This window comes from Equus caballus, chromosome 3 (assembly GCF_041296265.1).
Source record: "Equus caballus isolate H_3958 breed thoroughbred chromosome 3, TB-T2T, whole genome shotgun sequence".
Taxonomy (NCBI): Eukaryota; Metazoa; Chordata; class Mammalia; order Perissodactyla; family Equidae; genus Equus; species Equus caballus.
In genome coordinates this window covers 121,099,471-121,111,656 of record NC_091686.1, presented here as the reverse complement: position 1 = coordinate 121,111,656, position 12,186 = coordinate 121,099,471, and the positions used below count along the sequence as shown (strand labels likewise).

General features: G+C 55.5%; 1 protein-coding gene and 1 long non-coding RNA gene across 3 annotated transcripts in view; both read right to left on the bottom strand.

Moving 5' to 3' along the window:
- SORCS2 (sortilin related VPS10 domain containing receptor 2) overlaps nucleotides 1–12,186 on the bottom strand; it is a 485,475-nt gene that overhangs the window by 331,550 nt on the left and 141,739 nt on the right. The gene's annotated exons all lie outside the window — the stretch shown is intronic.
- LOC138923532 (uncharacterized) lies at nucleotides 6,465–11,071 on the bottom strand. The gene is made up of 2 exons (XR_011437254.1): nucleotides 10,810–11,071; nucleotides 6,465–7,474 (listed from the first exon to the last, which is right to left on the bottom strand). It is a non-coding gene; the product is annotated as an uncharacterized lncRNA (long non-coding RNA).

Sequence of the window (12,186 nt, the reverse complement as noted above, 5' to 3'; positions counted from 1 at the left end):
CGTGTCTTCTCTCTTGTCATCTCCCTAAGAACCCACGTCTCGGAAAGGTTAAGTCACCTTGAAAGGACAAAGTTATCACTCACTCAGCACTGTCGAGTCAGCGGTTATTAAACCTGAAGCTCCTCCTTGTGTTCAGTTCATTACCAACTGTCCCTCCTCCCCGGGGTTGGCGGCAGCCAGACTCTCAACGACCGACTCAGGGACCTCTCAGCAAACGTCACCATCAGCTGAAGTCAGACAAGCTTCCAGGACACGGGTTGGTCCCCCACTCTCTCCCTTCACATACAGTTGTCCCCCTGATTGCGGTGTCAGTCACCATGGTCAATCAAGGGCTGAATTACGTTACGTCACGATGCCTGCGTCATTCCCCTCACTTCATCTCGTCACGCGCACATTCTCTCATCTCACAGCACCAGAGGACGTGAGGACGTGCAGTACGATATTTTGAGAGAGAGAGACCACGTTCACGCAACTTTGACTACCAAACGTTGTTATAATTGCTCTATTTTATTACTAGTTATTGCTGTTAATCTCTTATTGTGCCTAATTTATAAATTAAACTTTATCACAGGTTTGTACACATAGGAAAAAACATCGTCTATACAGATAGGGGCCCGTACTCTCCGTGGTTTCAGTATCACCAGGGGTCTTGGAACCTACCCTTCCAGATAAGGGGGGACAACTGCACAATGGAAATTTTCCCGTCTAGCATTAGGAACCAGAAGTCACATCAATATGGTCATGTTTCCTATTTTTTAATTAGATTTTTCAAATAAAAGAGCAAAGGTGAGCCTTGAAAGCAGATTTGAGCTGGCACCTTCCCAAGTCCCAGGGGCAGGCAGTAGAGAAACAGCTGGAGACAACCCCCCAGCTGGAGGGGACAAAGGAAGGCCCAGGATCACGCACGGAGGGAGCTCAGCGGCAGCCTCTGGGCCAGCAAGGGCTCCCGCCAGACCCGGGGCAGACGGGGGTCGGGGCGGGGTCCAGGCCAGCTCCAGCCCTCGCCCCAGTTCCCTCCTCTCTACAAATGGGCTCAGAATTGCTTCTTCCCAGTCGGTTGGAAAGATCAGATGAGGTGATGCATGTGAAATGTCTGGCATGTCAGCCGGGAAGCCTGGCAGTCCCTTGATTTCTTGGTCTCACGCACACAAGAACAGCTGACAGGGAACTGAGAAATGCCCAGTGTTCACTAAAGGCCACCTCCTAAGGCGGCATTTCCAGTGCCTCTGAGGTCAAGTCGAGCCCCCGGGGCAGACAGGCCAGGAAGGAGCTTTTCACCCACCTTGGCGTTCATATTTTCCACATTTAGCCTGAGGCTCCCTGAGCTCTGGGGGCCAGCCCGTGGGTTTCACAGCGGCCCTCCTTGGGCTCGTCCACTCCCTATGACAAAGCTCCACAGCCCTGTGGGCCCTGCTCCCATACAGCAGGGAAAAGAAGGGCTCCGAGGCCGGAGGAGACGGCCGAGCCGCCAGGTGCAGGCGCCTGGGTCCCCACGTCACCGCCTGTAGGAGATCCACCCCACCAGGACCACCCAGTCTGGTTCATGCATGAACAAAAAAGAATAAACATTTCTAGTGTTAACTTTGGGGAGCTTTTTGTCACAGCTGTAAGCCTCCCCTGATAGGTACAGACTGTGTGTCAGAGCTATTTGTCCAAAGATGTTCTAAGATCGTCCTAAGTCAGAAGGAAGGTCCTGAGGTTGGGGAAGGACTGGGGACCCCACAAACCCAGAGGGGCACGAAGGCGTTAACTGGAAAGTCAGGCTGAGGAGGAGGAGAGGGGAGAGCGAAGAGCTGGGGCCCCGGCTCGGGGTCCTCCCGATGAGCCCAGGGTTCCTTCCACAATTCTGGAATTATGCAAACGAGTGAAAACTTCATTAGCTGGATGGATAAATAGACCAGATTGAGCATTGTCAGTAAAACGTGGGGTTTTTTTCTGTGTGTGGGTGCTTTTCTATCACGTGATATTGTTTGGAAACAAAAGATGAGATTGGGATAAACAAAACACAAAGCCACATTGCATTGCAGGATCTATGAGACACACCACAGCGTCCTTGATCAACCTCCCCGAGACGTAAGAAGAGTAAGGCAGTAGCTTGGCCGGTTAGTGAGGTCCAGCCTGGCACTCGCCTGTTTTCTTGGTCGGATTTTCCACTCTGACCCTGGGGTTCCACACATGTGGGGACCCAGCCCCCTGGGTCTCACAACCTCGCTCGCTCCCTCTCACTCGCTTTTCAACCCAGGTTAGGCACGCATTCTTATTTAATCAGTGCAGTTTCCTCCCTGCTGTGGTTTGTAAAAATGCCCTGGATGCGGATGCCTCTGTGGAGGTTCCCCGGATGGAAATCAGGTCCTGCTTGCCACGGGTGGGACGGTCAAGGTTTGCCCTCCATCAAGAGGGGCATGTCCTCTGGCCGCCTCCTCCTGCCCCAAGCTGATGGGCTCTCCCCTCTGCAGCCAGGCCTGGGGCAGGAGGCAGGCTTTGCCCTCTGGTGCCTGGGGTCTCTGGATCCGGGCAGGCTGGGTGGGGATCGGGGCTCCACTGAAGGTCCCTGCAAGGCCACTGGGGGGCGGGGGGCAGCCGTGCAGAGAGTAAAACAGAACACGGGCCTCTGCTCGCACTAGTAACTCCCCACAAAGCTGTGCCTAGAACCGTGTTTCCACCTGCAAAGTGGAGACATGGCCACTTGGAGCTGGAGATTCCAGAAGTGGACAGAGGGAGGGCCGGGGGGCGCACGTGAATGGGCCGCCAGCAGCGAGCGTGATGTGGTTTCCCAGGCCGCGGTGAGGGGCTTGGCCGGGTTTTAAATATTGATCTGGTGCAATCACGAGGCCTTCCCAAGGAGACCTCGCAGCCGCCAGGCCTCCCTGCTCATAAAAAATTCATTGCCGAAAGTTCTGTTAAAATAGCGGTTAAAATAACTTAAACTGCCCAAAGCAGAGGAAACACCAAGCCCCAGCCTGACCCCACCCCCTGCCAGCTCCACGGGTCCCCGACAATCATGGCCCCCGGGGGACACAGCGCAGCAGCCTGCCCTCCCAAAGCCACCCAGGCCTGGTTTCACCAGTATGATCGCGGTAAAGAGCAGACTCTCAGGGCAGGGGCAGCCCAGGGCAGGGAGGCCCGGCACGGAGCTGGGCTGCGCCCTCACTGCCCACCTTCTGCTCCTCAGTCCTCAACAACTACTGAGCAGGGTCTCGTGCTGGGCAGCGGATGGTCGGGGCAGACCCCACTGCATGCCCCACTCCCAGACCCCTCCAGACCCGGAGCACAGGGATCTGCACACCAGGCTGAGCCCCCAACCCCAAGCTGCCTGTCGGCCCAGCGGGGACACCACGCCCTCCTAATGGCTGACTTGGAGGTCCCACCTGGGGCCCAGGCTGCCTGTGGGATCCCCTCTGGGCCCCGTGAAAAGCCCTGTGGCCCTCCTTGTTCCAGCCCCCGTGCAGTGGGTACCTGCTCTGAGACTCCCCACCTCACTGTCCTAGCCGGTGGTCGCTCAGCCCCTTCTCGTTCTGCACCAATACACCTGTGGGAACTTCCCTGCTCAGATGACCCAAATGCCCACCCAGCTGCTGTGGCACCCTCTGGGTCCCTTGCTCCCGCCTCTCACGATCATCCCACCCGCTCCGCCCCACTCCAGACTCCAGGAACAGTCCCTCTGTCATGTGCTGGGTAAGGAAGTCTAGAATCAGGGCAGGATGGATTCAGACAAACTGCTGGAGCAGGAGAGCCCGCCGTTCCCCAGTCTGGAACAGGATGGCATAGCGATGGCTTCCCTGCCCTGTCCTGGGAGCTGGAAGCCTGCGAGGAGCCATGGCCCCAGGTTCAGCACCTACAGGTGATCAGCCTGTGAGCCCCCCACACCCCCAAGACAAAGGCCCCGCCTTCACCAAAGCTCTGTCTTTGAAACACGCGGAGCCCCTGGCCTGCGAGGATGTTGGCCTTCTCTCGTGTCAACAGATCCCTGAGACTTCCCTTCCCGACTCCAACTGGGGCAGCCGGGAGTCTTCAAGGTGGCCTGTGGGGCCGTGCCACCATGTGAGCTCACCTGTCCCAGCCTCACCAAACCACATGCACGGCTGAGCTGGGCACCAGGGCAGAGCCCAGGAGCCCGGGGCTGCCTCCCTGCCCACCCCCCAGAGTCCCACCGCAGGCTCCTCCCAGGAGCTCCGCCCACCGGCTTTCTCTCCAGAAACCAAGCCCAAGCAAAGCGCCCCCACAACACACAGTACACACCCACCCCCAGTGCACAATGAAAGAGAGAGCAAGATGCGAGGAAAGCACCAGAATGGGATTCAGGGGGCGAGTCCTGGGCCCATCCCAAACCTGCTGTGAGGCCCTGGCTGAGGCCCACCACACGCTGAGCTCACATCCTCACTTGTGAAACCGAGCAGCGGGACCAGATCCTTGCCTCGCTCATTCACTCGAGCTAGAATTTATCAAAGCCTGTGACACGCCAGGTGCCTCTGCGCTTGGTGCTGGGGGCGAGGACACACACAGGATCCGGCCCAGGCTCTGCGAGTGCTCACAACGCGGTGAGGGAGACAGAGCTGCACAGAACACCTCACAATTGACAGCGCCCAGGATTGTGAAACATGGACACGGGGGCTTCAGGGACCACGCAAAGGAAGTAACTGACTCCATCTGACTCATCCACCGCTGTGTCCCCAGCACCCAGAGCACAGCAGGCTCAGGAAGTGCGGGTGGGTGGGGGGATGGTGCATGATGGGTGGGAGAGAGGGTAGGTGAGAAGATGGACGGAAGGATGGACAGGGGCCTCTGTGACCTTTCAGAGGAGATGAGCTGGCCCCTCCTCTGTGGCCCCACAGAAGCTCACTCAGCAAGGGTCCAGCCCAGAGAACGGTTGTCCAGAACCCTTTTAACAAGACAGACAGACAGACAGACAGAGATAAGAGAAGAGACAGATAAGCCAAAGTGAGTAGGAAAGAAGAGAGAAGAAAGAAAGAGAAGAAAGAGAGAGCGATGGAGAGGAAGTGACAAAGGGAAGCAGGGCTGGAGAACATGATGGAAGACAGACAGACAGAGATGGAAGGAAAGCAGAGAGAGGGCAGTGCCATCTCGTGGGGGGAGGAAGCAGTCCACAGTCGACGTGATTAACAAGACGATAACCCAGAACACCGGCTGATCACCAGGTGACACTCAGCAGGCGGCTGTCACGCTGTTTTATGAAGATCCGTCAGGAAACAGTAAATATGTCATCCTGTGCGGACAGTTACACTGTGGGTGTTGGTGACTGAGCAGCAGGGGGCTTCTCCCCCAGCCAAAGGGCAAGGGGCTGCGAGAGGCTGAGGGCGGGTGGGGGCAGCGGGGGCCAGCCACGGGGGCAGGGGTCAGCGTGGTTGGGCCCACCCACCCTTGCTGGCAGCCTGGTCCAAGGGGCAGGGCAACATGTTACAGCAAGCACAGCAAAACAATACGGGCACCCCAATTTGTAAACACCAGCCTAGGACACCCCCATTCGGACCACAGGCAGTCCTGGGCGGGCCCAGCCCTCCAGCCCCACTCTTTGTGCCCCTAGTGCTCAGCGGAGAGCGAGAAACAGAAGCTGGGAAGAGCAGGTGAGGGAGCCAACCCCTGGGTACACTTCAAAGTGGGCCAGACTCCAACAGGCAGATGAGCGATCACAGTAGCAATTAATAGCAGTGAATTATTCAGAGCCAATTAAAAACGCAACTGTGGCCGATGGTATTATACCAGTAAGGCAGGAGGAAAGGGGGCCGCGTGGCCTTGGTGACTGTCTCTGTAGCCCAGCCTCCCAGTGGACCAGGCCCTGTGGGCACAGGCCCTATCCCCGCCTGCCTCCTGGGTGTCTGGCCTTCGGGTTCCCACTGACAGTCTGCTGGGTCCACCCAGGAATGTTACTGAAAGGCCAGGCCGGGGCGCGGATGTGTTCCCAAAGCTGCCCGAGGAGCGAGCCCCCTGTCCATCTGGCCCGAGGTCTACTCCCCGTCCAAGCCCTCATTTGGGAGAGACTCAGGGTGGGCGCAGGCAAAGGAGCTTGCCTTCTGAATCCCACCTTAATGCTCCTTCTACCACCCCGCCCTGCCCGCCTGGGTCAATGGAAATAAAGCCTGTGTCAGCTCAGCCCCGCGGAGCCAGCTGCAGTCTCTGGGAGGCCCCACACCTTGACTCGGCCGCCGCTGCTGTCCACCCAGGGACCAGCTTCCTGGGGGCCAGACTCACTCAGTTACGCCCTCCTCCTGCATCGCGAGGCCTTGTCTGCCCCTCCCCAGCCCTCCTGGGCCCCAGGAGAATCCACTCCTCCCCCGTGGCGTGGCCCCACACCTCCGTCCACAACTCATCTCTTCAGGGTCCTGTGAGAAGCAGCGGCTCAGGAAATGCTCCCGGAGGCAGGGAGGGAAGGATACGCGCGACGCTGCTGCCAAGGCATCGAAGGAAAGGAAAACGGGTTTACAAAATGCACATGGGGCAGGCAAAGAGACGTGCAGTGGGCTTGCAAAGGTCCCCAGTCAAGACGTTTAAAATAGAAATCCTGAGACACCCACAAAGAGACGGGACTCTCTCCAATCCCGGCAATCCCCTCAGCCGTGCCGCCCCCCGCCTCAGCTTCCTCGCGTGCATAACACTTATGGTAAGAACTGAGTGTGCAAATGTCTTTCAAGCACTGAACTCCGTAGCTGGCGCGTGAGACAGGTGTTCCACAAGGTTGGGTTCCCCTTTGTAGCGGCTGATAAATGCCATATACGTGGTGTGGGGGCGCATCTCCATACTATCTGCCTGTAACCAAGGAGCGTGCTAGCATCATATCCAAAGGCGTTTCCCACAGTGTGAGGCCTTCCACACAAGGACGGCTCGCCTCCCGAAAACGATGGGCTTAGAATCCGATCCCAGTTAGCCACCTGGTCTTGGTCCAGTTACTTAGCATCTGGAGACCTCAGCGTCACCATCTGTAAAGCGGGCTTTGATGGCAGGAGGCAGGCTACTGAGGGGGTTAAATAAATGAATGCGTGACAAGCCTCTCATCACGGTGCCTGACGCAGCGTAAGAACTCAAGAAACGGGCTATTTTTGTTACTCCTGACGTTCACAGAATTTCCCCACACAACACGCTTTCTCTGAAGGAGCTCCAATTTCATAATTCTTGTGAGAAAGCCAGCGGTGTTGCAAGAAGGAGGCGCTGGAGGGACGTGAGGTTCAGGGTGCGCCATCTGCCCAGGAACCCCAGAAGGGTGACCCGCGGACGCGTCCGCACGATGGCTCGTGTCTGTCAGCTCCTCAGGTTCCTCGGCCCCACGCGAAGCACCCTCTCAGTGGACTCCCTCTTTACAGCTGATCTTAGTAAATCACCAGACGATGGCAGAAATCACCCTCACTTTGCTTAGTCAAAACTGCGGTTGTCTCTGGCTGTTCATTTCACGCGATTCACAAAGAGCTGTCCTTTTGAACTGGCGTGTTTGCGGGTGTTAATCGCGAGTCTATTAGCACAGACGCTGCAATAATGAATTGAAATTTACATCATGTGTAATCTCATTAATTGTGCGATCATATCGGGTTTGACAGTTTTAATGCATTACTAAGGGAAAATACTCTCATACGTGACATTAAGGATCTTATCAAGGTTAATTTGCCTTAAAATATAGTTACTACATAATTTTTCATCTCCATTTTATTAAACACATGGTGCTTTTGATCTGGGAGGAAAGTGTCCACACAAACCACAGTATGGGAGTGGCGTTCCTCAATTCTCAGGGGAGAAGGGAGGAGCGGAAATGAGCATGGGATTGGGAACCATCCAGGTGAGTTTTTTAGCTCTGTGTTTAAGTGCTGTGTGACTCTGGGCAAACTGCTAAAGCCCCCTGAAACTTGAGTTGCTCGTCTACAAAGGGCTGTGGAAACCCCTGCTTCATTACATCATCGTGAGGCTGAAACAGGTCTACAGAAAGCCCAGCAGAATGGCTGGCACACAGTAGGTGCTTTTTATTCTTATTCACCATCACGTCCTTGACACCTTGGCACAAGGCATGGCCCAGGGGAAGCGCACCATCAATGGAAGTTTCAAGCAATTATAATAAAATTTGATGACTGTTATGATGGAAAAAATACAAGCAGTCATAGAAACGAGCGGCAGGGAACCCAGTGCCATGTGAGATCTGGGAAGACCTCCCAGGACAAGGGATATTGAAGTAAGGCTGAACGAAGAGAAGGAGGGTCAATCCTTCAGGAAGATGACAAGTAAAAATGAATAAGCACCTGGCAACACAGCCCCAAAATACATAAAGCAAAACTGACAGAAGTGAAAGGAGAAAAAGTGCAACAATTACAGTTAGAGTTTCCATACTCCACTCTCAGTAACGGCTAGAACAACGAGATGGAACATCAGCAAGGATATAGAATGCCTGAGCAGCATTATCAACCAACCTGACCTCATTAACCTTTATAGGACCCTTCATCCAACAGCAGGAAACACTCTCCTCCAGGGCACATGGAACATTCTCCAGGACGGATCACATGCTAGGCTGTAAAATAAGTCTCAACACGTATAAAAGGGTTGAAATCATACAAAATATGTTCTTTGACCACGAAGGAACTAAATTAGAAATCACAACAGAAAGAAATTTGGGAAACTCTCAAATATTTGAAAAATTAACAACACATTTCCAAATAACCCACAGAACAAAGGAGAAATCACAAGGCAAATTAGAAAAGATGTTGGACTGAATGAAAATGAAACACAACATATCATTATGTATGGGACACAGCCAAAGCAGCATGAACAGGGAAATTTATAGCTTTAAATGCTTGTATTAAAAAGGAAGAAAAATCTAAAATTAATCACCTATGCTCCACCTCAAGAATTTAGACAAAGAAGACCAAATCAAACTCAAAATAAATAGAAGGAAGGAAATAATAAAGATGAGAGAAGAAATAAATGAAATAGATGGCAGGAAAACAATGGAGAAAATCAATGAAACCAAAAGTTGGTTCTTTGAGAAAACCAACAGAAAGGATAAACCTTTAGCTGGGCTGACCGGGAAGAAAGAGAAGCAATTGGCCAGAGAAGAGATGGCAGGAGAGGAAGAAAGTGTTTCAGGCAGAGGGACCAACCAGAGTGAAAACGCGGAGACAAGAGAGGATGGGGAACATGGAGACACTCCAGAAATGGAAGCACGGGCTCTCGGAGAAGGCTGGGTCTGCAGCTGGACCCTGGTCGCCAAAGGTCTTGTAGGCTTTATCAGAGAGCTCAGGCTCCACCCCAGGAGCAAAAAGCCATCACTCAAAGGTCTAAAGCAGAAAAGAGACACCACGGTCAGAGGTTTTTAGAGTCATTGCATCTCACAGAGGGGAAACTGAGGCTTGGAGAGGTCTTGGGACTTGCCTAAGGTCATGCAGCTAGCCAGCAGCATTGCTGGAGCATGTTGTCAGCTATTTCCATCAAATAATCCTGGACAGAGCACTAGAGGGGCTGTCAGGAAACCCAAGTCACCACCCGTCACCAGGAGCTGTGGTCAATTGATGGGGCTGTTGGCAAAAAGCTCCCACAGCCCCTTCCAATAACGGCAGAATGACAAAGTTCCGCTATCCTGAAATCGTGTCTAATCTGTGTTTTTTACTTTATATTGGTCTTATGAGAACAGCACTCAACCTTCCTGTGTCGCATATTATGAAGTTTTGAGGTTTCAAAACAGATTCCAAGCAGAAATAAATGCCACGGTCTCTGCTCTCTGGAACACGCTTCTACAGCTTCCAAGCTTTCCTCTGAAAATCAGGTCCCAGTATGGTCTGAGTGACATTTGTATCACAGACAAAATCCCCACCCAGCCCCATCGAATCCATCCAGATCCCTGGAGGAAAGCCACGGCGCACAGCCCACTCTCCTGCCAACCACAGGAAGGACAGGCTGGGGCTCCAGGCCCCCAAGACCCAAGAGCAGCCTGGAGGGGTCCCAAGAAGGAGGGCCACGGTGCCACCTACCTCCCCCGGTGTCGGCCTGTTGGGGGGTCTGGGCAGCCCCCAGAGCTGGAAGGCACAGCAGAAAGCTTGCAACCCCTCGACCCCCCCAGAATCCCGGGCCCACCTCCAGTTCAGCGGAGCTCCTCCCGCAAAGCATCCCAAAGCCTGAATCCTGTTTGTGAGGATGGACCAGGAGGCAGGATGTGGGGGGCCGGGCACAGGTGGAAGGACGTCTTGTTAGCTTTGCCATTTCAGCCTCACTTCTACACCTGAACCCACTGATCCGTCTGGCACAGTGCCTGCTCTTCCCCCCTGCCCTGTCTGGAAAGGGCTCCATGAGCAAGGCGCGTTTCTGCCCCCTCCCCATACTTCCCCCTCTGCCCACTGGGTGGCAGACACCACTCAAACTGCTCTTCCCTCTCCCCGTGCAAGGAGAGTTGGGGACACCTGTCTCTGGGGTCCTCCCCGAGGGAGGGGGCACTGCCAGCCTGTGCCTCCACCAGAGCTGCTCTGGCCCCCAGGGGACCAGAGACCGGCTACTGCTGTATCAGACAGCACGCTGACCCTGACTCTGTCTAACCTCCCTTTCCACCAGCAGGGGGTGCTGGGCAGGTCGCCTTGTTTTCCTCCATTTCTAGAAGGTTCCATGGGAGAAGTGAGGCCCAGCCTCCTGGGGGCCCGTGGCCCTCCTTGTACTACGTCCACTGGAGGATGCTCAGTGTCTACTCGGAGGGCCCGATGACTCGGGGCTCAGCAGAGGGAGCTTACTGAGACTCAGACCCCAGGCCCTGGGCTGGGGCCGGGCCGGAGCAATGGCACTTGCCCGATCGTTGACTGAGCCCAAACCACTGTGGACACGGGCAGCTGCCTTTACCTGCTGGACAGGGCAGGGGGCGTCAGGACCCCGCCTCCAAACCACACTGTGCCCAACCCTCCATGGCAGTCTTCACTGGCAGGCCCAGGGAAATGAACACCGTGGACGGCTGCCCAGAGGCTCCCTAAGTCCTCCCCAGTGGCTGGGAAAGACACATCACACCTGGACATCACAGAGGGCCCCTAGGAGCACTCTGGACGTCACAGAGGGCCCTGGGAGAACCCTGGACGTCACAGAGGGCACAGGGAGCACCCTGGACATCACAGAGGGCCCCTGGGAGGACCCTGGATATCACAGAGGGCACTGGGAGCACCCTGGATGTCACAGAGGGCACTGGGAGCACCCTGGATGTCACAGAGGGCACTGGGAGCACCCTGGATGTCACAGAGGGCACTGGGAGCACCCTGGATGTCACAGAAGGCACTGGGAGCACCCTGGATGTCACAGAAGGCACTGGGAGCACCCTGGATGTCACAGAGGGCACTGGGAGCACCCTGGATGTCACAGAGGGCACTGGGAGCACCCTGGATGTCACAGAAGGCACTGGGAGCATCCTGGATGTCACAGAAGGCACTGGGAGCACCCTGGATGTCACAGAAGGCACTGGGAGCATCCTGGATGTCACAGAAGGCACTGGGAGCACCCTGGATGTCACAGAGGGCACTGGGAGCACCCTGGATGTCACAGAGGGCACTGGGAGCACCCTGGATGTCACAGAAGGCACTGGGAGCATCCTGGAAGGGCCACTTCCCAGCTACAGGCCTGGGACCAGTCACTGGACCTGGAAACCTTGGGCTCCCCTAACGAGACCTGTCTGCCCCTCGTGGGGCACAGCTGGCAAAGCGAGGGGCTGTGTGAAGAGGCGCTCAGCCTCGGTCCCGGATGCTGACTCTGTGCTGCGTGTTAACTCACTGAATCCTCTCACAACCCTAGGATTTTGGCCTTATTACTATCATTATTGGCCCTCTTTTCCGGGGAGAGGGGAATAGGCAGGCAGGTTGAGAACGCACCCAGGGTCCCTCAAAGAGAAAGAGCCACGCTGGCCTTCACGGCTGGGGCCAGAGCGCTCACTCCCAGTATTCTGCCGCCTGCCACTCTGCAGACCAAGTCTTTCTCCAGGGTGGGCAAGCAGCCCAGAGGAGACCCCCTCCCTGACAGCCCGCACTCGCCAGGTGCAACACTGCGCAGGCCACACCACGTCACACCCACCTGGTGCCAGGTACCCGGACCACGACATCTGCCCCATATGCATAGAGGCTGAGGCCACACGTGTCACCTGCTTCACCTAGTGCCACCCAGCTGAGAGAGTGGACACGCCGGGAGCCAAAACTAGACCCTCCAGCTGCCAAGTCCGTGGGTCACACATCCTGCCATGCA